The sequence below is a fragment of the Apodemus sylvaticus genome, chromosome 5 (genome assembly GCF_947179515.1).
Source record: "Apodemus sylvaticus chromosome 5, mApoSyl1.1, whole genome shotgun sequence".
Classification (NCBI taxonomy): Eukaryota; Metazoa; Chordata; class Mammalia; order Rodentia; family Muridae; genus Apodemus; species Apodemus sylvaticus.
This window is the reverse complement of record NC_067476.1, coordinates 36,152,746-36,178,893: the sequence shown is the minus strand read 5'-3', so window position 1 is coordinate 36,178,893 and position 26,148 is coordinate 36,152,746. Positions and strand designations below refer to the sequence as shown.

Here is a 26,148-nt window from a genome sequence, read left to right as displayed (position 1 = left end):
AATGAGCAAAAGCATAAGACATAGGGAACATAAATTTGAACAAGAATGTCTCTAGAAGTGAAGGCCGATAGACTGACATTTTGTACTACACTTTTTTAATGTTTAGATTCAAGAAGGCTGGTGAGTTGGAAACTTTGATACTGTAAAGAATAATTAATAATTTTTTAGTAAACATGTATTAGTTTTTTATAAGGTATAACTTTTGACTCTCATATTTTGAATTTCAATTTGATATAACAACTTCCCATTTCACCGCTATTATGGATTTGATTCGTTTGCGTGCTATAGCCAATCTCAGTCTAGTAACTGCCTGGGCAGTGGGAACAACGACAGAAGCGGGAATCAGAGGTGGCTTCCTTGAAGATGGCAAGGGGAAGCCTGGATTTGCTCCAGGAGGCAAGAGGCCACTCGTTAACAGATTCAGGAGGGGATGGTTTAGTCTGAACAACAAGAAAACAGAGAAATGTTAAGCTCTCAAAAGCTTTCCAAAATAAAAGGGACATGGAGAATGCAAGATTTCGTATGTCCTAACCCCGATATCTGGCCGAGAAGCACACAAAAGAGCCAGATAACGCTGCCATTTATCAGGAATGGAGCCGATACACCCTTAACCTGTCGCCTTCATGGGCAGACTACAAGGAAAAGGGCTTACTTGTTCTGGGAGGAGAGTTCAACATGGACACTAAGGGATAAGACTGAACAAAGAGAAGCCGAAGCAAGTCTCAGGACATGACATGGAAACCTAATGGGCTTGGGCAGCCATTCCCAGTCCCCAGGAACGTGAGTTTTACACTGAGCGCCAGCTAGTGACATGTTCTCCGCATCCTTGTGTTGCCCAGCGACAGCCAGGAGCTATGGGGCACCCTTTTGTGTAGGGGGCAGAAAAATCACTTTGAGACAATTATGAAATTGTCCTTCTTTGTAGACTTTGGCACACCAAATTTAAAAAAATTTTTTTGAAGGTTTAAATTCTGTTGTCGCTGTGAGCTTCACCTAAGGGTGCCCACTTGAGAGTTCTACATTCTAAATATGAACAGGAAGATGTGTTTCTTAAACAACTCACTGATTTATAAATTTTCACTCAAAGACTTATTTACTAGACAAGTTTGTGCTCATAAAATGAAATGCTGTCTTAACTATTGTTGTTACTATTTTTATTCCTTAAGTTAGGATAACCAAATTTATACTGTTACAGTAACATGGTAGATCCTCCCCAGTAGGTATTGAATGTGTGCTTCTGAATCTGAAGGGTGGCTGCAGGAGCCATGGGAAAAGGACCTCTGTGACCCCACCTTGTCAAACATCGGCTTTTTGTGAACTGCTGTTCATGATGTGCTGGTCTGAGAAATGGAGAGAATACAGACAAGTGTGGTGTTTAGTCACCTGCAACATAATAAAGGCAGAGGAAGATCCACTGGGCTTACAGAAAAGGGATCCTCTAGGAGATAGAAGCCATGGTGCAATGTGTTGACAGTGTTCCTATTTAAGTAGAGAATACCATGCCTGGGTTTGGGAAGAAGTTGTAGGGGGACAGATCTCATGAAAACATGCTTCATTTGGGTAAATATTGAAAAAATTTGGTAACCATCTTTTTTTTCTTTTCTTTTATTGACTATTTATTTACATTGCAAATGTTAAGCCCTTTCCAGGTTTCCCCTCTGGAGACCCCCCATCTCCTTCCCCTGCTTGCTTCTATGAGGGTGTTCCCCCACTCACCCACTTCTGCCTCTCCATCCATGCATTCCCCTACAGTGGGGCATCGAGCCATCACAGGTCCAAGGGCTTCTCCTCTCATTGATGCCTGACAAGGCCATCCTCTGCTACATATGCTTTAGAGCCATGTGTACTCTTTGGTTGGTGGTTTAGTCCCTGGGAGCTCTGGGGGGAACTGGCTGTTTGATATTATTGTTCTTACTACGGGGTTGCACTACAGCTCAATGTCATACAGTAATGATCCTTTCATTCGTTTTTCCAAGTTCTCCACTCATTTCTCCAAGTCCTCTATGATACAACTTAACCATCTAACTGCATAATGTATTACAACAAATGTATGAATGTAGATATCTTAATGGGAGGTGAGGGGGGAATGACCCAGGAGACATTTCAGACCCAGAAATGTCTAAATATCTATCTCTGAAATTATGAGCTATAAGTTTTACATGTTTCATGTGAACATTTGAAAGAAATCTTTTAATTTTTCCTTAAACCCAGGGTCCATAGTTGCAGTTAATTATCAGATTTTCATTTGTAAATAGTATGCGAAATTAGTATTAGTGGTAGAAGAGTCAAATAAAATTGAATTATATTTTTTATGATTATTTCCTTTACTGAATGACAATGTATATGCTGTTAAAGGGTACTTAAAATCTTAAACTTTTAAAATGACTTTATATTCTAAAATCTAGTCATTGCACAGTATCAAGCAATTATTTAAAAATGCAATTATGAGGTAAAATTCTAGACTGAAATAATATTTTGAATGTGTACACAATAAACAGGTTTAAATAAAGGATCATTTATAGTGGAGTGTCTGAAGCATCCTTTGTTACTGACGTCTACATATCTTGACAGCACAAAAAGTTTTAAACATGGAAATTGACGGAAAAGTACAATAAGCAAGTCTAACTTAAAATGCCAGATTATGACTCAAGCATCTGTAAAGTCTTATGAAACTGATTTTTTTTAAAAGGACATTAAATAGGAAATACACATGGTTCTCAGTTGAGGATCAGTTGATAGAATTCTGAGATTATTACCTGCCTTTGTCATATTTTCGTGATGCCTTCAGTTCAATGTTAGTAGTTACTAGAATAAAAAGAAAGAAGAGAAAACCTCAACTAAACACACTAAGAAAAATGATTGCAAGCTTGTCATGTTTATAGTTACACTGAATATTAAGTTAGAAAAAGAGAAAACATAAAGGAACTTTCGAATATTTTAAGGTACCAGCTTATTTTTATTTTATTAAAGATATGGTTGAGGATGGCACTACTTCTTAGAGGATCCGTTGGTGTTTGGGGGTGCTTTAGCTGAAAAACAGTTATCTCTGTTTGGCTCTGGATTAGACAGAAGGTTTTGACTGTTTGGCTGCATGCAATAAAGCAAAGCCACTTTTCTAGAATCTGCCATTTATCCCTTGGGGGGAAAAACACCAAAGTTTGACTGACACTAATTTCCTGAACAAGATACCCTAGAAACTCCAGTTTATCTCATAAAATCATAACAGACAGGGTTTGTGATGTCCCCTCTGCAAGAGTCTTTATTCTGTCAGTTTATAGCATTTGAAATGACGGAAAGAGATGCGTTCCTTTCACATGCCATCCCGGAGAACAGAACCTGTCACCAACAGTGTAATGTGCTGTGTATTATCACCGTGAGTGATCCAGAGGCCCAGAGACTGTCATCTTTTTAGACTGTACAAGTCAACACAAATAAAACTGAGGAGGTAAATGATAATGTCTGAGATAGAGCCAGCCTCATTCTGGCCATTACTTTTTATTCAAGCCTTACAGATGACATGATGTGAAAAATGAGCCTGTGTCTAGTTCAGTGCCCATTAGTGTGTGAGCACATTATCTTTCCCTTTTCACATTGAGCCTCTCTGTGCTCACTCTGCCAGTCTCAGCTCGGCAGCCTGCCAGCTTCGGGGCGGGGGCCTCACTCCTTCTTAATATTTTTGTATGACTGTAAATTACTAGAAAATATTTCTCTCACTTAGTAAATTGAAAATAATTTGAGATGCTCATTAAAGAATTAGACACAATCTTTCCTAAAGAGATTACTCATCTGCAGGGTAGGATGCCTCTGGTCTGTTACTTTGAATAAAATACATACCGACTGGGAACAATTTTGAAGGGACTAGATAGACATTTTAGTTTAAATTGATAACAGAGATACTTTAATCTTTACTGTGTGAATATTTTAAATGAAGGGGTATTGTCATTTCATATTCATGAAATGGTTAATAGTTTCTGAGACCTACATAGCTTAAACATTCCTTATTTAAAAACATTGAAGTTAATAATATGTAATTCTGTGACATGTAAAAACAATTAAAGAATGTTTGTTTTTCTGTAAAAACTTGTTGCCAAGCAAACACTGGTGAAGACTTTTCGAAGCCTCTCTTTGTCAGCAGCTTCGGAGGCTCACACAGATGCAAAAGAAACATCTTGTATTTGGTGATGTGCAGAGGTCAACTAATTTACCACATCACTTCTTAAGTGTCAAATTATTTTGGCCGGAAGTAGCAAATTGAACTATGGAGATGTACTTTTCAACAACTCTATTGGCAAAAACATCTGACAGCTCTCAAAGCTCAAAGTGTAAATTTGCCATGGAATGTAACAGACACACACACACACACACACACACACACACCACTTTGAATATAAATCCAATTGTTGAACTATTTTTAAACATGCATATTAGCATTATCAGTTATTAATAGTGGATAGAATTCCTATTTTTAATGATCTATATTTATCCACAGTACACTCAAAATACTCCTCAAATGCCTGTTAGGAATTATTAAGTATACTTTTAAGTGTTCCTAATAGTATAAATACAAAAATTCAAAAAATGCTATTTTTCAGTATTGTCTTTATATATCTTTTATTAAAAACAGAATTCAAATTTGTTAGGATTACATATGACCCACAGGCCTAGCCATTTACCTTTAAATGTAATTGCAACATATTTAGCTTTGGCATTCCAGTAATGCTGGCTAATTCAATTACAATGAATTCTGTGGTCACAGAACAGCCCAAACCAATCTGCCTTTCAAAAGAAGGTGAATGTTTGTTGTCAAACTCCTGCCTTTTTTTTTCTGTGAGGGAGAACTGCATGCTTCTTTGTGGGACTAAAAGTTTGTTTTCACACCATCATTTCAGTAGAAATTGGTTTACAGTGTTTCTATTTCTCTTCTGAAACCAGGAGAGGCATTGCTCTCTGTGTCTGTGTAAATGACAACATTATTAAGAATAGCTGACATGTTTTTAAATTTAATTTCAAATACTAAGTAGTTTTATAATTGGTATGAATTGTATTCCTGTTAATGACTGCCTTTAAGGAGAAATCAAGAGATTATATGGTATGGGAAGATGTGAGATACTGATTCAGTAGGTAGCATAAGCATTCTTTTCTTTTCTTCTTTTTTTAAAGATTTATTTATTTATTATATATAAGTACACTGTAGATATCTTTAGCACTCCAGAAGAGGGCATCAGATCTCATTACGGATGGTTGTAGGCCACTATGTGGTTGCTGGGATTTGAACTCAGGACCTTCGGAAGAGCAGTCAGTGCTCTTAACTGCTGAGCCATCTCTCTAGTCCAACATGGTATTGTCAAATTCTATACATTTAATATTTCAAATTTTTAATATTCATTGAAAACTTCTCTATTTTTGAAATAAATTATTTTGAAATAAGCTATTTTATTTTATTGGAAATATAAAAAGATGGCATTAAGTATTATCCTCTGTTTTTCCTTTTTTCTTTTTTTATTAGATATTTGCATTATTTACATTTCAAATTTTAACCCCTTTCCATATTACCGCTCTGAAAACCCCTATGCCATCTGCCTCCCCTTTGCTCCTCCCCCAATTTCCTGACTTGCATTCCCCTATTCTGTGGAATTGAGCCTTCACAAGACCAATGGCCTCTCCTCTCATTGATGTCTGAAATGGTCATCTTCTGCTACACATGTAGCTGGAGCCATGGGACCCTACATGTGTAATCCTTGGTTGGTGGTTCAGTCCCTGGGAGCTCTTCATGTGAAAATTATAAAGATTGAAACAGCAGACATCTCTTCAACAGTTAAAATTTTATTGTGCTTTATTTTTTCATTTTCTTTTATTAATCATTTCATTTGTTTACATTTCAAATGATTTCTCCCTTCCCAGTATGCCCTCCACTACCCCCTATCCCATTCCCTTTTAAGGAGTGGACCCCAAATTCACCCGAGTGGTTCTTATAAAAATTGTTTGGGTTCACAGGTAACACCATTGATGCCTTTTCTCCCTCAACAGCCTGCATCTGCAGTATATTATGGTACTATGAAAGACATACTGCAAAAATGAGGTTTCATTCTTCTATCTTGATTCTTTATATAGTGCAACTAAGATGGATGGTTTCTTTCGGAATAGGATATTATTACTTCATTTTGATAGTCAACCAAGAGGAATGGCAAGGATGGTTTCCAGGGGTTCCAAGGCCTCCATAAGGCATTATCCTACACCAGGCTTTGACAGTTCAAACTATACATGTTTATGTATAGATAGAATTATGTGTGTTATAGGATGTTTAGAAAAACAGAAAATAGTATGAGTCTTTCAGAATTGCTTAGACATCCTTGCTAATATTTTAAACTCTTCCCTCCTGTATTGACATGTGTTACCTCTCCCTAAGGAGGTCCCAGGTTTAACCTGCTCTTCCCCCACTCTATTGTTCCATAACCCTATTATTTTTAGTTATTTTCTAGGTATATCATAGACCTCAGACATGTCTGTGTAAATTAAAATATATTTCTCATTGTTTTCCTTCTATAAATTTATTCCTCTTTCTTCTCATATCCAATATTATAAAGCATCTTCCATCCTATGTGTTCTTTCACATTGGATGAAGAAAACACATCTCTTTTAATGGTCTTTGTAGTGCTTTGAATGAGCAGTGGCCCTAGTAGGGGACATTGAACACTTGGTCCTCATTTGGCAGTGATGTTTTGGGAGGTATAAACCTTCATGTGATGTGACTTTGCAGGAAACAATGTGCCACCGGGAGCACTTTGACAGTTCAAAACTCCTCTCTCTTTCCAATTCATTCTCTTGCTTCCTGCTTGTATTTCACGACATTGTCTCTTAGCTCCTTTCTCTGTCAGCCTGACACTGTGCATCGTCCACCACTATGGATTCTCCTGGAACCAGAAGAGAAAATAAACTCCTCCATGGTAGCTTTTTTCTTTTGTGGTTATGGTCTCAGCAACAGAAAGTAACAGATATGCATCCTTTAACAACAACTTCAACCTTTTAACTGTATTCTACCTTCAATTGTGAGAAAATTCACAATACATTTTAACTTTTATTTGCATTTACTTAGGGGATACTGACAATCAGTTTATTTTTAGTGCTTGGACATCATTTTATTTTAATTTGGGCTTCTTGCATATAGATTAGAATGGATAGATTTTGAAGCCTAATTTTAATAAATTTCCTTTAGTAGGTGAATTAAACTAAGTTCATTTACCACTGTGGTAGATAGTTTTATTTTTAGCTTATATATGAATCACATACCACACAGAGACACACCCCTGCATGCACACACACAGACAGACAGGTAAATTTAGGACTTATTTTCACTATTTTTTCTTCTCACTAATTATAGTTGCTTAAATGTTTACTAGTCAATGCCTTCACACTTACATATTGCATTGTATATTACTAAAATTTTTAATTCACCTACATTTATTAGTTATTTAATATAAATCACTAATAAAATTGCTTTGGAGCTCATTTACCTAAATTATCCATTATTTAAATGCTTTTACGATTTTCTTTTATATTAATTGGCATATTTTATTTATGATAATCATATTCTTTTTCATTTTTTATAAGTTTCTACCTTTATTCTAGATTCTAATTATTTCTTTCCCCAATCAAGAAAGAATATAAAAGTTCAACATAGCAACCTTCTCATTTTGTCCTTTGACAACAAGTACGGTTTAAACAACGCACAAAAGAGACTTTGGAGAGAAAGTCTTCGATCACATTTTTCCTGTCTGGCCCCAAAGACAACTCAACTTCTGTGGGTAAAGTCCAACTTGTGCCTCTTGGCCCCAGAAGTGAGTCCATAATCCCTGGGATAAGGTCCTACCTTCACTGTCCTGTCTCAGGGACCACTCAGTCTCTACCTCTGCTTATCTAGCTACCTCTGAGTTCTGCAAACAGACCTGCTCCATGGTTACAAGTAGAACTATACTTGTATATCCACTGGACATCTTCCCCCACAGGCAATGAATCTGCTTCAACCACTGGTGTGGATGAGTTTTGCTCAGGAACAGTTTTGAGAATCCCATCCTGTACTTTTGAAAAACCAGAGCAACAAATGCAAACATAGTTTGTACTTCATTATTTTCTATTTTATCTATGTTTTTCCTGCTTGCTTTTTTTCTACTTCTTTGTTGTTTTTTGGTTTGTTTGTTAGTATATTGGTTAGATAATTGGCTTAAATGTATCTTTGCTTTTTATTTGTTTCTTTTGATTTATGGTGTATATTTTTGTTTTGTGTAACATTTTAGTTTCTAATTGGTTGTTTTTCTAAAGTGACTTGAAATCCTTTACTTTGTTGAGCTACTGTGTTTTAACCTCTATCTCATAAGAGTAAACCTCCATGATTGTCCTCATGTTTCCACACCTACAAAAATCTTGTTGTTAGATCTAAATAGTCCTACTACTGCCATCCAGACTTCCAACCCATATGCCTTCAACATCATGGTATAGTTTAAATTGTTTATTCTTTCCTTCTTTGTGGTGGTTTGAAAAGGAATGGCCCCCATAAGCGCATATCTGTGAATATTTGGTCATCAAGGAGTGCCTTTGCTTGAGATAAAAAGGAAGTGTAGCTATCTTGGAGAAGAGATGGCCTTTTTGGAGGAAATAGGTTGTGGGGGTGGCCTTTGGGGTTTCAAATGCTCATGTTAAACCTAATATCTCTTTCCACCTGTTGCTTGCTGTTTCAGGATGTAGAATTTATAGCTACCTCTCCAGCATCATGTTTGCCTGAGTGCCATTGTGCTTCTTCATTCAATATAACAATTTACAAAACCCCTGAGCCTGGAAACGAACCCCTAATTAAATATTTTCCATTATAAGAGTTCCTGTGGTCATGATGTCTCTTCACAGCAATTGAACACTATCTAAGACAGAAATTGGAACCAGGAATGAGGTATTGCTGTCATAAGCCTGACCTCACTTTTAGAAGAATATGGAACACTTTGGGACTTTGGACTAGAAAAGAAATTGGGTACTTTAAGTGGGACTTAACGGGCAGTACTAGGATCAGAGAAGAGAGTGGTATTAAGATCAATGTAGATTATGCTGGCCAGCTGTATCTCTTGAAATCATGAGTGTTTTTGAATCTGTATAAATAAAGGCACTTTCTGATTGCTAGTCAGTCAGAGTTGCAAAACATTCCGGTTTTGGTGTCTGATTCATCCTTCCCCTTGCCTGATCCTTACATCCTCTCTGGAACCCATTCACTGAGAGTGCTGGTCCCCAGCAACTGGTGTCTGAGCAGGACAAGTACACTAAACAAAAAGTTAAAGAGGAACAGATGATGGAGACATATTCCACACACTTAGGATAGCAGTTAAGACTGTAAAATAACTCTATTACTAAAAGTAAAGTTCACATGGGATACTATAATAGCTCAGGCACATTAAAAATATTTGTAAATAATGTTTATCATATTCAGAAGAAGAAAGGATGCATGCAACATGGATTAGATTGTGTGAAGACAACTACAACATCTATAACTTTAAATTTCAGTGGCTTGTAAGGGGCTCTTTTTCATGCTGGTGCATGATCTTTGTTTTATTACAAAATAATAAAATTTTAGATCAAGATTTGTTTTATTTATTCTGATATCCACCAATAATCCTCAGATTATTTGACTAAAGATTCTTACAGTTGAATTTTAAATATTGCCACATCTTTATATCAAGATGTTTGGATTCCATGGGTTAGTATGCAATTAAATTATAGGTACCATTTCATAAGCATTAATTGTATTCTATAACTCTTCTTATTTCACACTTTAGAATCTAATTTTCTAAATTAAGTATTTTTATAATTTCTATAATTTGGATATCTATTTACAGAGACAGAAATTCAACTTGAGATCCTCCTTGCTACAGAAATACTACAATAAAGGAACATTTGTAGAATGTGTCCCACTATATCAGGGGAGAGCTGAGTTTGGGAATATTTATCTTGGTTGTTTCTACCTGGCATATATTTTTGCATTTTTGTAGCCAAGACATCTACTCAGAAAAACATTTAAAGGAAGTAATTAAATAAATAATGATAAAATATTATAAAGCAGGTAAAAATAAGAGATCATATTAAGGAAAAAGGGCAATTGTCTGCCTCTCCTCTAAGTCCAACCACCCCCCCCCAACTTTCTGAGATCTGTTTCTCCTTCATTTCCTTTCAGTAAAGACCAGGTGTCTCAGGGATACCAACCAAAGTATGGTGGACCCCTCAACACTATATCCTCATAAAAGAATTAAAGCCAGTACCAACAGAGGGTGTCCTTTAAAAGGGAAAGTTTAGGAACACTAAACTTAATGTTCAGTACTGAACACATATTAATACCTATTCTTTATTGAAACTTTAGATGCATTGAGTCTGCTAGATTATGCCAAAGACTGTAGAACTCTAGCACAATTTTAACTTGGTGATGGGTCACTGCATGGCATATATGTGCAAGATCTGATTACATCTTCCAATGCCAGAATGAGAGAGAGATAGAAAGTGACAGAAAGACTAAGAGAGAGACATACAGACAAGACAGATAGAGAATGTAACAGCACTAATACAGAAATAATTATTATAACAGTCCTGAAATCTGAGATTTTAGAAGTATCTATAATTCTGCAAGGTTTCTATGTGCCTATGAATCAAATCAATCATAGCTTTGATCCAGATTTTTTCTTTTTAAATATACCGATGTCCACATTCTTTGTAAATCTGTTGTAGATATGTAATAGCCTATCAAATGTTTGAATGAAACCCAAAGGTGAAGAATGTAGATTCTTTGTCTTCAGCCTTTTAAGGTAAATCTGGTAACTCACTTCATTTGAATTTACAGAGGCCCAGTAAGCAACTAGCAAAGTATTGGAACATTTGCTAGAATGCAACTGGTGTGTGCTGTCCTCCAGGGGCAGAGTACAAAGGCTCCCACTACAGACCATTTTTCTAGATTTTTTAACTCCTTCCCCAGATGGCTCTGCAAAAAGCCACGTGGAGCACAGGACTGTTTTAGGCCAGCCAAAGGAAATTCTATTTCAAGAAGGAACAACCATTCTAAGTAAAGGCATGTGATGTAAAACCTGAGACTGTTCTCCTTCTCATCAAGTAGTTGAACAGGAGGAGGAACTGATCATTAGCAGACCTTTTCCTTACTAGTGGTCCTGAGTTAAGGGACTTTTTTCTACATGGAAGGAAAAAAGGAAGAAAGCTAACGTCAGCAGTGTGGCAATGGAGCATTTATGAAGCATAAGTGTATGTGTAAATTATATTTTGTATCCATTACATAGTCCTACTATTGCCTCTGTAGATATATAAAATATAATAGAACTATTCTATATGGATAATTTAGAAGTATCTAAAAACATAGAGCATACACTTATACAGAATAAGTTTCAGTATTTTTATTATCACTTTTAATTGTAAAAGACAATCATCACAATGATGGAAGATACAAAAGTCCTAAAATGAATGATATGTGAAGGCAGTTTTTTATTCTAAGAAAAAATGCTCAGTCCAAACTGAAGGAGCTTGCAACCTCATAGGAGGAACAACAGTATGAACCAACCAATACCCCCAGAGCTCCCAGGGACTACCACCAACCAAAAGGTACATATGGAGGGACCCATGGCTCCAGATGCATATGCAGCAGAGGATGGCCTTGTTGGACAGCAAAGGGAGGGAAGGCCCTTAGTCCTGAGAATGCTCAATGCCCCAATATAGGGGAATGCCAGGACAGGGAAGTAGGAGTTTGTGGGTTGGTGGGCAGGGGAAGGGGGAAGGGGATAGTGTATTTTCAAAGGGCAAACCAGGAAAGCAGATAACATTTGAAATGTAAATATAGAAAACATCTAATTAAAAAAGAAATAATGCCAATTTTTATTGTTAACACCCAATATTTTCCAGTTTTTATTTGGAGTTAAAATTCAAATAAAAACATCTGGTAGTCTCTATCAGTCAGAAAAACAGTAGTTAAAAGAGAATGTATTTGAATTGGTGATTTGGTGTGTATTAAAATTATTATAAATTAGCATGTGTGATGGAAGATTTTAAACAAATATTAAGAAAATATTAAAATACATGACCTTTTCCTTTCAGTATGATCTCGAACATGGAGATAGAAGCTGTCTGTGAGAACTGTCAGTTTTGAATTTTCCATTTGCCACATATTTTTTCTCTTTAAAATCTCAATAGAAAGCCTGTATAGAAGGAATTCAGTAATGTCATAAAATCTTCAGTGAGGAAACAGATGATAGGGTAGAAAATAAAACCATGGCCACCATCTTTGCTCCTGCGACTGAGCAGCCAGGTTCAGTCAGGTACACAGAGATCACCCGAGTGTAAGATTGCTTGGGACATGGCTAGCCAGGGCCATACCTGCACCCAGGGGCTGGGCAGCACTACCACAGCTGTCTGTGCATCTAGTCTGCTAAGGGATATCTGCTCCACACGGAGTCCCGCAATTAGAGGTGAGGCCACCATCTTCACTCCTGCAACTGAGCAGACTGCTATAGCCAGGAACACAGAGAGCACCCAAGTATAAGATGACTTGGGACACAGTCTGCCAGGGCCCCACCTTCATTCAGGAGCTGGTCAGACTGACAGCAATCTGTACCAGAGGAAAACTGGTTACCCAGGGTTGCTGAGATAGGCTTGCAGGCACACAGGAGGGACAAGCACCAGCCAGTGACAGCATTATCAACTAACACCAGAGATAAAGAGATGGAAAAAGGCAAACATAAGAACGTTACTAACAGAAATCAAGGCAATATGCCATCATCCGAATCCAATTCTCCCAACAGCAAGTCCTGGGTACCCAACACACTAGAAAAGCAAGATTTGGATTTAAAATCACAGCTCATGATGCTGATGGAGGGCTTCAAGAAGGACATAAATAACTCCCTTAAAGAAATACAGAAGAATACAGTAAACAGGGAGAAGCCCTTAAAGAACTAAAGGAAAACACACACACACACACACACACACACACACAAAGTGACAGAATTGAACAAAATCACCCAGGATATAAAAATGGAGGTGGAAACAATAAAGAAATCAGAAAGGGAAACAATCCTGTATATTGAAAACCTAGGATCCAGAAGATACCATAGAAAGCATCAATAGAACAGTCAAAGAAAATGAAAAATGCAAAAAGCTCCTGACCCAAAACACCCAGGAAATTTAGGACAAAATGAGAAGACCAAACCTAAGGATTATAGGTATAGAAGAGAGTGAATAATTCCAATTCATTGTGCCAGTAAATATCTTCAACAAAATTATGGAAAAAAAAACTTCCCTAACCTGAAAAAGGATAAGCCTGTGAACATACAAGAAGCCTACAGAACTCCAAATAGATTTGACCAGAAAAGAAATTTCTCCTGGCACATAATAATAAAAACACCAAATGTACATAACAAATGAAAAATATTAAAGGCAATAAGAGAAAAAGGTCAAGTAACATATAATAGTAGACCTATCAGAATTACACTGGACTTCTCACCAGAGACTATGAAAGCCAGAAGAGCCCGAGCAGATGTCATACAGACCCTAAGGGAACGTACCTGCCAAAACAGAAAGCTTAATCCAGCAAATATCTCAATTAACATAGATGGAGAGACCAAGGTATTCCATAACAAAAATAAATTTACACAGTATTTTTCCACAAATCCATCCCTTCAAAGGAAAATGAATGGATAAAAAAACACAACAGGAGGGAAACTACACACTAGAAAAAGCAAGAAGTTAATCTTCTTTTAACAAACCCAAAAGAAGATAATCACACAAACATAAAAATTGCATCAAAAATAGCAGGAAGCAACAATCACTATTCTTAGTGTCAAAGACAAACACTACCTCGGAGTAAAAGGCTGGAAAATAGTTTTCCAAGCAAATGGTCCCAGGAAACAAGCTGGAGTAGCCATTATAATATCCAATAAAATAGACTTTCAACCAAAAGTCATCAAAAAAGAAACAGAAGAACACTTTGGGCTCATCAAAAGAAAAATCTACCAAGAAGAATTCTGAACATCTATGCTCCAAATACAAGGGCACCCTAATTCTTAAAAGAATTGTTACTAAAGCTTAAAGCATATATTGCACCATATACAGTAATTGTGGGTGACTTCAACACCCCATTCTCCTCTCTGGACAGATCAGGAAAACACAAACTAAATAGAGACACAGTGAAGCTAAGAGAGGTTTTGGACCAAATGGATTTAATAGACATCTATAGAACATGTCATCCAAAATAAAAAGAATATAACTTCTTCTCAGCATCTCATGGTACCTTCTCCAAAAACTGACCATATATTTGGTCACAAAACAGACCTAAACAGATATAAGAAGATGGAACTAATCCCATGTCTCCTATCAGATCACAATGGAGTAAGGTTGGTCTTCAATAGAAATAAAAGCAAGAGAAATAACACATACACATGGAAGCTGAACAATGTTTTACTCAATGATAATTTGGTCAAGGAAGAAATAAGGAAATAAATCAAAGACTTTTTAGAATTTAATAAAAATGAAGGCACAACATAACCAAATCTATGATACACAATGAAAGCAGTGCCAAGAAGAAAACTCATAGCTCTGAGTGTCTTGAAAAAGAAGCTGGAGAGAGCATACACTAGAAGCTTAATGGTACACCTGAAAGCTTTAGAACAGAAAGAACCTAATAAACCAAAAGGAGTAGAAGGTAGGAAATCATCAAACTGAGGGCTGAAATCAACCTAGTAGAAACTACAAGAACTATACAAAGAATCATAAAAACAAGGAGCTGGTTCTTTGAGAAAATCAACAAGATAGATAAACCATTAGCCAGACTAACCAGAGGGTGCAGAGACAGTATCCAAATTAACAAAATCAGAAATGAAAAAGGGAGAAATAACAACAGAAACTGAGGAAATTCAAAAAATCACCAATCCTACTACAAAAGCCTATATTCAACACAACTGGGGAATCTGGAGGAAATGGACAATTTCCTAGACAAATACCAAATACCAAAATTAAATCAGGACCAAATAGACCATCTAAACAGTCCCATGACCCCTAAAGAAATAGAAGTGATCATTGACAGTCTCCCAACCAAAAAAAAGCACAGGAACAGATGGTTTTAGTGCAGAATTCTATCAGATCTTCAAAGAAGTCCTAACAACAATACTTTTCAAACTATTCCACAAAGTAGAAACAGAAGGAACACCACCCAACTCGTTCTATGAAGCCACAATTTCGCTGATAACAAAACCACACAAAGATACAACAAAGAAAGAGAACTTCAGACCAATTTCCCTTATGAATATCATTGCAAAAATACTCAATAAAATTCTTTCCAACTGAATCCAAGAACACATCAAAACAATCATTCATCATGATCAAGTGGGCTTCATCCCCTGGATGCAGGGGTGGTTCAATATATGGAAATCCATCAATGTAATCTATTACATAAACAAACTCAAAAAAACAAACACATGGTCACTTCATTAGATGCTGAAAAAGCATTTGACAAAACTCAGCATCCTTTCATGTTAAAGGTCTTGGAAAGAAAAAGAACTCAAGGCCCATATCTAAACATAGTAAAAACAATATACAGCAAACCAGTAGCCAACATCAAACTAAATGGAGAGGAACTTGACGCAATCGCACTAAAATCAGGGACTAGACAAGGCTGTCCTCTCTCTCCATATTTATTCAATACAGTAAGTGAAGTTCTAGCTAGATGTATTAGACAACAAAGAGAGGTCAATGGGATACAAATTGGAAAGGAAGAAGCCAAATTATCACTGTTTGCAGATGATATGATATTAAACCCAAAAAACTCCACCACAGAACTACTACAGCTAATAAACAAATTCAACAAAGTGGCTTCATATAAAATTAACTCAAGCAAATCAGTAGCCGTCCTCTACTCAAAGGATAAACAGACTGAGAAAGAAATTAGTGAAATGACACCCTTCACAGTAGCCACAAACAATATAAAGTATCTTAGTGTGACTCTAACCAAACAAATGAAGGATCTATATGACAAGAACTTCAAGTCTCAGAAGAAAGAAGTCGAAGAAGTCCTCTCCATGTCTTGGATTGGCAGGATTAACATAGTAAAAATTGCCATCTTGCCAAAATCAATAGACAGATTCAAGTCAATCCCCATCAAAATCCCAACTCAATTCTTCAATGAGTTTGAAAGAGCAATTCTCAAATTCTTCTGAATAACAAAAAACCCAGGGTAGCTAACACTATTCTCAACAGTAAAAGAACTTCTGGGGGAATCAGTATCCGTGACCTCAAGCAGTACTACAGAGCAATAGTCTTAAAAACTGCATGGTATTGGTACAGTGACAGGCAGGTAGATCAATGGAATATAATTGAAGACTCAGAAATGAACCCACACACCTATGGTCACTTGATCTTTGACAAAGAAGCTAAAATATTCCAGTGGAAAAAAAGATAGCCTTTTCACCAAATGGTGATGGTTCAACTGGAGGCCATCATGCAGAAGAATGCAAATTGATCCATTCTTATCTCCTTGCTCTAAGCTCAAGTCCAAGTGGATCAAGGACCTCCATCTAAAACCAGACATACTGAAACTAATCAAAAAGGAACTGGGCAAGACCCTTGAGTACATGGGCATAGGAGAAAATTTCTTGAACAGAACACCAGTAGTTTAAGATCAAAATTGACAAATGGGACCTCATAAAATTACAAAGTTTCTATAAGGCAAAGGACATTGTCGAAAGGACAAAATGGTAATCAACAAACTGGGAAGAGATCTTTACCAACCCTACATCCGACAGAGGGCTAATATCCAAGATATACAAAGAACTCAAGAAGTTAGACACCAGAGAGGAAAGACCCAGTGTAGCAGTATAAGACAAAACCAGAACAGGGAAGTGGGAAGGGATGGGTGGGAGAACAGAGGGAGGGAAGGGGGCTTATGTGACTTTTGGGGAGTGGGGAACCAGAAAAGGGGAAATCATTTGAAATGTAAATAAAAATATATCGAATAAAATTTAAAAAAAGTATATTATATTTAAAAAAATAAATAAAATGGGGTACAGAGCTAAACAATGAATTTTCATCTGAGGAGTATCAAATGGCTGAGAAACACCTAAAGAAATATTCAATATCCTTAATCATCCTTAGGCAAGAAAATACAAATCAAAACAAACCTGAGAATTCTCCTCACTCCAGTCAGAATGGCTAAGATCAAAAACTCAGGAGACAGCAGGTGCTGGCGAGAATGTGGAGAAAGAGGAACACTCTTCCACTTCTGATGGAATTGCAAGCTGATATAACCAGTCTGGAAATCAATCTGACGGATTGTTAGAAAACTGGGTATAATACTACTGGATGACCCCATTATACCACTCCTAGGCATATCCAGAGAATTCCCCAGTAATAAGGACTCATGCTCCACTATGTTTATAGCATCCCTATTTATAATAGCCAGAAGGTGGAAAGAACTCAGCTGTCCATCAGCAGAGGAATGGATACAGAAAATGTGGTATATTTACAGTATGGAATACTTACTCAGCTATTAATAAAATAGATACATGAAATTCTTAGGCAAATGGGTGGAAATGGAAAATATCATCCTAAGTTAGGTAACCCAATCACAAAAGAACACACATGGTATGCACTCACTGATAAGTGGATATTAGCCCAGAAGTTCAGAATACCCAAGACAATTCACCTATCAAATGATGTCCAAGAAGAAGGAAGGAGAGGCCTCTGGTCCTGGAAAGGCTTGATGCAGCAGTGTAGGGGAATACCATGACTGAGAAGCAGGAAGGGGTTGATTGGGGAACAGTAGGAGCAAAGGGGGCTTATGGGACTTTCTGGGAGGGGGGAACCAGGAAAGGGGAAATCATTTGAAAAGTAAATAAAGAATATATCTAATAAAAAGAAAGAAAAGAAAAAAGAAAACAAACCCACAGTGTTTCAGAGATGTGGCAACTGGGTCACTTTCCAGGGAGACATAAAAATATCCTTGAAATGGTCCACTTGGTTTTGTAAAATTTCCTTCCTTCCTTCCTTCCTTCCTTCCTTCCTTCCTTCCTTCCTTCCTTCCTTCCTTCCTTCCTTCCTTTTTCCCTCCTCCCTCCCTTCCTTTCTTCCTTTCCTTTCCTTCCTTCCTTCCTTCCTTCCTTCCTTCCTTCCTTCCTTCCTTCCTTCCTTCCTTCCTTTCTATCTTCTTCTATCTTTCTTTCTTTTTTCTTTTCTTTCCTTTCTTTCTTTTTTTTCCTTTCTTTTTTTTCTTTGTCTCTGTCTTATTTATATGTGCGTTTATGTTTATAGATGGACATGCCTGCATGCTACAGTGGCACATATAGAGGTCAGAGGAAACATTGGCAGACTATCCTCTTTTTCCACTATATAAGATTCAAGGATGGATCTCAGGTTGTCACCTTGATGACCAAACTGATGATACAACCTTGAGGCTGAAAAATTCATGGTTGTGCTATATTTGTGTTTTTTATTTCAAGAAAATAGCACTTTCCTATGAGAATTGATGCTTATTAATATTTGAGATTATTTGACTTAAATGTAGAGTCCATAATGAATCAAGGCACAGAGGGAAAATAAAGACCTGTATTAACCAGTTAAAGTATAGATCTGGAATATGAAGGGAGTTTTGTGATTTGAAAGGACAAGATATACCTTGAGTATTCACTGTTTTATCAGATATCACTAAACTTGGTTGTAAAGAGTCATTAGTGTTGAAAATTCTGTGGGTCACACTACCTCTGTCCCAAGTATTTATTTATTGGTTTATATATCCCTATCATCACTAATAAAGGTCATGGGTCATATGTAGGCAAATGCATATCACTGTGTGCCAATAAAACTTTAGTTATGAACACTAATGTTAAAATTTCATACAATTTTTATTTTAGATAACTACAGATATTTTTCAAATGCTTCCCTACCATTTAAAGTGTAAAAGATATTCTTAGTTCCAAATCATAAAAAAATCAAGTTAAAAGCTATTTTTGTCTTATATGCCTGCATTTTCTATTGTCTAAATTATATTTTTCAAGTTTAAATGTGCACTTTATGTGCTGGAATTACTCAACATGAAAAGAAACCACAAGAGAACCAGCTGTCACGTGTACATTTTCTGCTCTTCATATTCTCTTTCTGTATATTTTATGATATAAATGTGTTGCTAAATTATTAGCAGCCAATAAGTAACTATATGAAGTATTCACCAACATATATTTTAACTGTTTGAGACCAACAAAACAGAGCAGATGTAAATTTTGCTAGTGAAAATTTTAACTTTCAAATATTTGGAAATTCTTGTCGGAACTACACATGTTCTGGAGAAGATATTAAGTTTTCTTGATAGTTATAAGTAACTTTCACATTCTAAATCTGTAAGAAATTTATGTATTATATATTATAGGTTCCCTGTTCTCTAACTATTTGACATTTACTTTTGTCATTTGGTATTTTTTTCTTGAATATAATCTTCATTTACATTTCAAATGCTAAAACCTTTATTCTTCAATCCTAGGTATGCTTTTTTATGTCACTCTCTCTTTTTGCTGAGCACTTCCTTGTGTTTCTCCTCATTGGTTACTCACTTCTCAGTCGAGTGCAAGGAGACACAAGCCTAACACAGGCCATACTCAAGGAATTCTAGGAGAGCATACCTGCCTGGAAGCAGAGGCTTACACCAGTACTTCTTTTTACTTGACTCAATTCCTTACTCTAATACATCTTCAGACACTGAGGATGTGGTCAATAGAGCTGAAAGTATTTGGGGGGTGTGAGTACCCTAATGAAAGATAGAAGTTCTTCAGAGAAACTACAAAATATGAGCTACTGGGGATGGAGTCCAGCTCCTATGTCTCTTGCCAGATGGCTCACAACCACTTGCAAAACTAGCTCCAGGGTGTCTGAAACACCCTTCTGGGCACTATAGGCTCACATACGTGGAACACATATGCATACACATGGAGAGAGAGAGAGAGAGAGAGAGAGAGAGAGAGAGAGAGAGAGAGAGAGAGACAGAGAGAGACAGAGAGAGACAGACAGAGACAGAGACAGACAGAGACAGACAGAGACAGACAGAGACAGACAGAGACAGAGAGACAGAAAGAGACAGAGAGACAGAGTCAGAGAGAAAGGGAGGGGGAATGAGAGGGAGAAGGAGAGAGAGAGGGAGGGAGAGAGAAAGAAAGAGAGAGGGAGAGATTAAAATAACAAACCCTAAAACTATAATACCTGAGTAATTTACTGCTGGGGTCCTTGGTACTCCATATTCAATTAATCAGAATGTCACCACTGATGTACCAGTGAAGAGATCCATTCTTTTATTTTCTCCACGTTGTTGTTGCTATTGTTAATCATATCAGTAATTTTGGGTTAATGGGCTCAATTTCTCAATTAAAAGTATAAAATACTTTAAGTCATTTTCCTTGGGTTGGGCAGGTGGCCCAACTGCTGAAGAATTTGCTGAACATGATGAGTCCAGATATGCAGAACCTCTGAAAGACCAGGTGAGCCTGGCATTCTCCCTGTCTTTCTGTTAACTGAGGACAGAGATGCATTTCCCAGAGCAAGTGACTATCCATCCAATCAAAACTGTGAACTCAGTTAATGAAGAGGCTCTGCATCACTATACAAAATGGGGTGCAATCAGATCACATGTAATGTCAACCACAGGATTACACACACACAAAGACCTCCCCCAAACATGCATGTGTGTGTGTGCATATATATATATATATATATATATATATATATATATGATTTATATATATATATATAACATTTCCATAATAAAAAAAATCAATGAATACATGAATAAATTAATGAATCAATAAATTTAAACCTTATTTCATTTCTCTTCCACAAATGGATTTTAACTATTTCTAAACATTTATCTTTATTGGAAAAAATGACTCATCTGATAATCTCAGATTTCACCCACCTTATTTGCTTGTAAATATTTTTCACATTCCAGGAAATGAAGCCTCTCCAGTAATTCCAACTTTTCATCTTGTTTTTCCTCATTTTGAAGTGCAAGTAGGTATTTGCACATCAGTTTTCACACACCATCTATATTTCTGAAATTTAAAGCTATTTCAATTATTTTTGAATAATAAAAATAAGATTAACTTGTAACGTGAGAGCAAATTTAGCAAATCATTTTATATTTCAGCACTCATTGAATCATAGCTATTAGAATCACTATTCTTTAATATTGGTCATGTCAAAACATTTATTTCATGAAAACCACACCTGGATTAATTTATGATGTTTTAGATAGTGTCACAATAAGAGTTTATTAAGTAAAGGAGCACAAAGACAGATTGTTACTGAACAATGCGTGAAATTCAAATACTTTCCCTTCTTTTGCTATGAACTGACATAGTTTAACAATCCCACATAGAATAAAATGAGCATTGATTACTTCTATTTTGGAGAGATAGAAAGAGAAAGGAAGGAAGGGCGAAGGAAAGGAAGGGAAGGGAGGGGATTGAAACTGAGGCTGCAGGAGGCAACTACAGATAAGAAGCCACATTGTTTCTCCAGGCCTCTGATTTAACCAAGTGAGCACCAACATAAGTATTCATCACTTCTACTCACACTTGTGAAGAATGAGAGCTATGACTTGGTGATTCAGATTCACCTGCTGTGCTCATCTAGCCATTGCCCGGTTGTTGGCGTTGCCCTGAATTACACATGCATACGCTAAGCTGTTATTTATAGGCACAAGGAGGAGAACAATCCTAAGAAGATGAGGCTTTGGGAGAAGAAACGGCATATAACAAATACAAAAATTAAAACACTCAGGAATAAGGTAAATACAGAGAGTAAGAACCGGGAATGAGACAAATATTGGATTAAGACAAATAGTACTTCAGATTCCAATGCCAATTCTAGCAGCACTCCGAAAGGTTGGGCTGTGTTGACAGTTGGAGATGAGAGTGTAAAGTAAAGGAATGGAGAAATATTCTAGGCTTGAATCCTATGTCACTGATGATTTTTACGTAGATTGCTTATATTAGTAGACTGTAAATTTATGCATGGTGAGTTTGAACCTTAACAGAAATAAATACTAGTGGATTAATCTAATTAATTTAAATGGACAGGTGGTTACTATATGTGAAAGTCAATAGTGCTTCCGAGTAATTTTGATACAAAATAATAAATCACCCAAAACACTTTATCTCTTTAAAGAATGTTGAGTATAAAATAATACATAAAACAAAAGCATTTTTCTCACATCCAGATTTGCCTTAACTCATTTTCATTTTAAATATATTTTACTTTATTGCGTTGTAATACGATGAATATTATGTTCATGAGATAAAACTTTCCAGCGTAAAAATGAGAGAGGGAGACTGGCATGGCAGTCAAATTCTGAGCTTAAAATACAAACTGGTATTAAATGCACAGCACATTCCTCTTCAGTGAGACTCCGTGGTTAAACTGTCAAGTATCCACAACAGAGGTCTCTGGTTTTCTTACCAGTTTGCTTATTTTTTTGGAAGGAGACCAAGGGTGGGGCTTGCAAGCTCTTGACAGTTAGACATTAATAATGAAGAGATAATACTCTTCCGTTGAGAGTTAAGTTTGTTTGGTATTTTGGCTAAAGTCATCCCTGTTGGGAAGCTTCTAACTTCCTAGGCCTCTGGGACTTTCTAGTGGATGCTTCCAGTTCCCCATCCCCATATTTCTATTCAATTTCCCAATCCTCTGTAGTTCTCTCCTGTTCCTTCCCATACTTGATCCTGCTCCCACTTTTTTCTTCCCCCTCCACTCTCCTTCCTAGGGCCCTTCTTCTCTCTACCTCCTATGATTAGTTTGTTCCTCCTTCTGTGTACAACTGAAGTATCTACACTTTGGTCTTCCTTCTTATTAAGCTGCATATGGTTTGTGGGTTATATCATGGGTGTTCTGTGCTTTTGTGTTAATATCCACTTATAAGTGTACATACCAATTGTGTCCTTTTGTGTCTGGGTTACCTCACTTCGGATGATATTTTCTAGTTCCATCCATTTGCCTGCCAATTCCATGAAGTCATTGTTTTTAATAGCTGAGCACATTTTCTGTATCATTCCTCTGTTGAGGGACATCTGGGTTCTTTCCAGCTTCTGGCTATTATAAATAAGGCTGCTATGAACACAGTGGAGTATGTGTCCTTATTACATGTTGGAGCATCTTTTGGGAATATGTCCAAGAGCGGTATTGCTGGGTCTTCAGATCTATTTCCAATTTTCTGAGAAAGCTACAGATTGATTTCCTGCGTGATTATACCAGTTTGCAATGCTACCAGCAATGGAGGAGTATTCCTATTTCTCCACATCCTCTCCAATATGTGCTGTAGCCCGAGGCTTTGAACTTAGCCATTCTGATTGGTGTAAGATGAAATCTCAAGGTTGTTTTGATTTGCATTTCCCTGATGATTAAGGATGATTTGAGTATTTCTTTAAGTGCCTCTCAGGCATTCCAGATTCCTCTGTTGTAAATTTTCTGTTTTGTTCTATACCCCATTTTTGGATTGGGTTATTTGGGTTGTTCTTGTTTAGCTTCTTGAGTTCTTTATATATTTTGGATATTAGCCTTCTATTGTGCATGGGGTTAGCGAAATTTTCTCCCCAATCTGTAGGTTGCCTACTTGTCTTATTGACTATGTGCTCTACTTTGTAGCTTTCTAATTTCATGAGGTCCCATTTATCAATTTTTTATCTCAGAGCCTGAGCCATTGGAGCTCTGTTTAGGAAATTTCCCCTTGTACCAATGAGTTTGAGGCTCTTTCCCATTTTCTTTTCTATTAGGTTCAACGTATCTGGGTTTGTGGGGAGGTTCTTGATCCACTTGGATTTAAGTTTTGTTCAAGGTGACACATATGGATCTATTTTTATTTTTCTACACACAGACTGTCAGTTTGACCAGCACTATTTATTGAAGATGCTTACTTTCGTCTATTGTATATTTTTGGCTTCTTTGTGAGAGTTCAAGTATTTGTAAGTGTGCGGTTTCATTTCTAGTATTTGTTTCTATTTCATTGACCGACCTGTCTGTCTCTGTACCAATATTACGAAGTTTTTGTCACTATTCCTTTGTGGGTTTTTTTTTGATGTCAGAGATTGTTAATCCCCCAGAAGTTCTTTTATTTTTAAGAATTGTTTTCGATATTCTGAAATTTTTCCTTTTCCAGATGAATTTGAGAATTGCTCTTTCCATGTCTTTGAAGAAATGTACTGGGATTTTGGTGGGGATTTCATTGAATTTTTAGATTGTATTTTGTAGGATGGCCAGTTTACGATATTAATGCCATCCATGAACATGGGAGATCCCTCCATTTTCTGAGATTATTTCTTCTTCTTCTTCTTCTTCTTCTTCTTCTTCTTCTTCTTCTTCTTCTTCTTCTTCTTCTTCTTCTTCTTCTTCTTCTTCTTCGTCTCCTTCTCCTTCTCCTTCTCTTCCTCCTCCTCCTCCTTCTCCTCCTTCCTCCTCCTCTGTCTTCATTTAGTGTAGGAGATAGTTATTCCAGGTATAGGGAGGGGATTAAAAGGATAGTGGAGAAAAAGAAAGGCAGAGAAAGAGAGGAGAGAGAGAAAGAGAGACAGAGAGAAACAGAGAGAGTTGGAGAGAAACACAGAGAGTAGAGAAGTAGAGGTTGGCCATGAGCACATGGAGAAAGGGGGAAAGGAATGGGGAGAGAGTGAAAAGTGGCTAGAAGAGAGAGAGAGGGAGAAAGAAGGCAAGAGCAAGAGCTTCTGAGATTATTTTTAATATTAGATTCTTTACAGAAATTCAAGCACATATTATCTATTAGTCAGGTGTTTCACAACAAAGAGACATGTATAATTACAGGGAACTCCCAGTCACAAACCAGTCCTCTTTTGATCTCCTTATTTCACTAAATGACATCCCATTTTCAGAGCCAGTTTGAAATAGTACCATTTTCTTCATGTTTCTTTTCTCTGGGAAATAAAAAAGATGTTCCTTGAGTTCTATATCTTAAGTAAGTGAAGTATGCTTTATCTATTCACTCTATAATGTCTAAGACTACCATCTTGACTAAATTTCTATTTGGATATCAGAGAGACCAGTGAAGATACCTCCCTTCTAGGTTCTATTCTCAATACCACCATGAGCATCAAGCTAAGTATTTCTAGAGAGCAACTGGTCTTCCTGAAACTATTGAGGGAAAATGAAAATTATTATTTTCTGCCTAAAGTTCAAACTCTAAGCTGTGTAACCTCTGTCTAAAAACTACTGTACATAGACTAAAGGCTTCAGCCAGCCCTCTGCATAGAACTCAAGGATGCCTCTTGCCTCCAACTCTCAGTTTATTCCTTCCTTTCCATTCTAGGTCATTTCCTATCATTCGTGCACCCTGAGCTATTTAAATTTCACATAATTTGGAAGCCCAAATAAAGTAGAATTTTTCAGCCCCCCACTCTTATCCCCTCTTTATTTTGAGGATAAAGTATCTACACTGTCATGTGCTCTGCTTCCAGAGAAAAGATTAAGATGGTACATTATAGTTATTCGTCTCTTTATACTACCCTCCTTACTAAATGGCAGCTGCTTAAGACAAAGTTTATAATTTAGAATTGCTTATGCTTCCATTATGACTAGATCAAAACTCTCAGAATCCCAGCACCACATAACTCTTTTTATGAATGCACCAAGCTCTTATTGCTGCAAGATGTTTTCCTTTAGTAAATAAACTGTTTAATCTAATAATAAAGTAATAGAGCAGAATTGCATAACTTGCCACTGAGTCAAAATAATAATACAAAGAAGGAAATTACACTACAGAGTAGTTATTTTCTAGCCCAGTTTCAAGAATTATATTAAGGATTTGTTCCCTTGCAAGTGATGAAAATACAACGGCCTGGTGAGATAGACAATGCCAGTTCAAACATTTCAAATGTGGATACACCTCAGAGGCTTTATCAAATATTTAAACCCATCTGATTAACACTTCTATTCTGGAAAATGAAATTTGAACAGATATAAATACAGTATTTTCATTTCCCTGGAAATCTCAATTGCAGATCTGCTGAAGAGTCACTAATTACCCAGGGACCAATTAGCCTGTTTGTGGATTATCTACACCCTGTGGCTTCTTCCTCTTTGCTTTCCTCCTCAGCT

The 26,148-nt window shown here is 36.7% G+C and overlaps 1 pseudogene; it reads right to left on the bottom strand.

The window, feature by feature from the left end:
* Positions 1-223: 223 nt before the first annotated feature.
* Positions 224-26,148, bottom strand: part of LOC127684754 (60S ribosomal protein L21-like) — a 144,538-nt pseudogene continuing 118,613 nt past the window's right edge.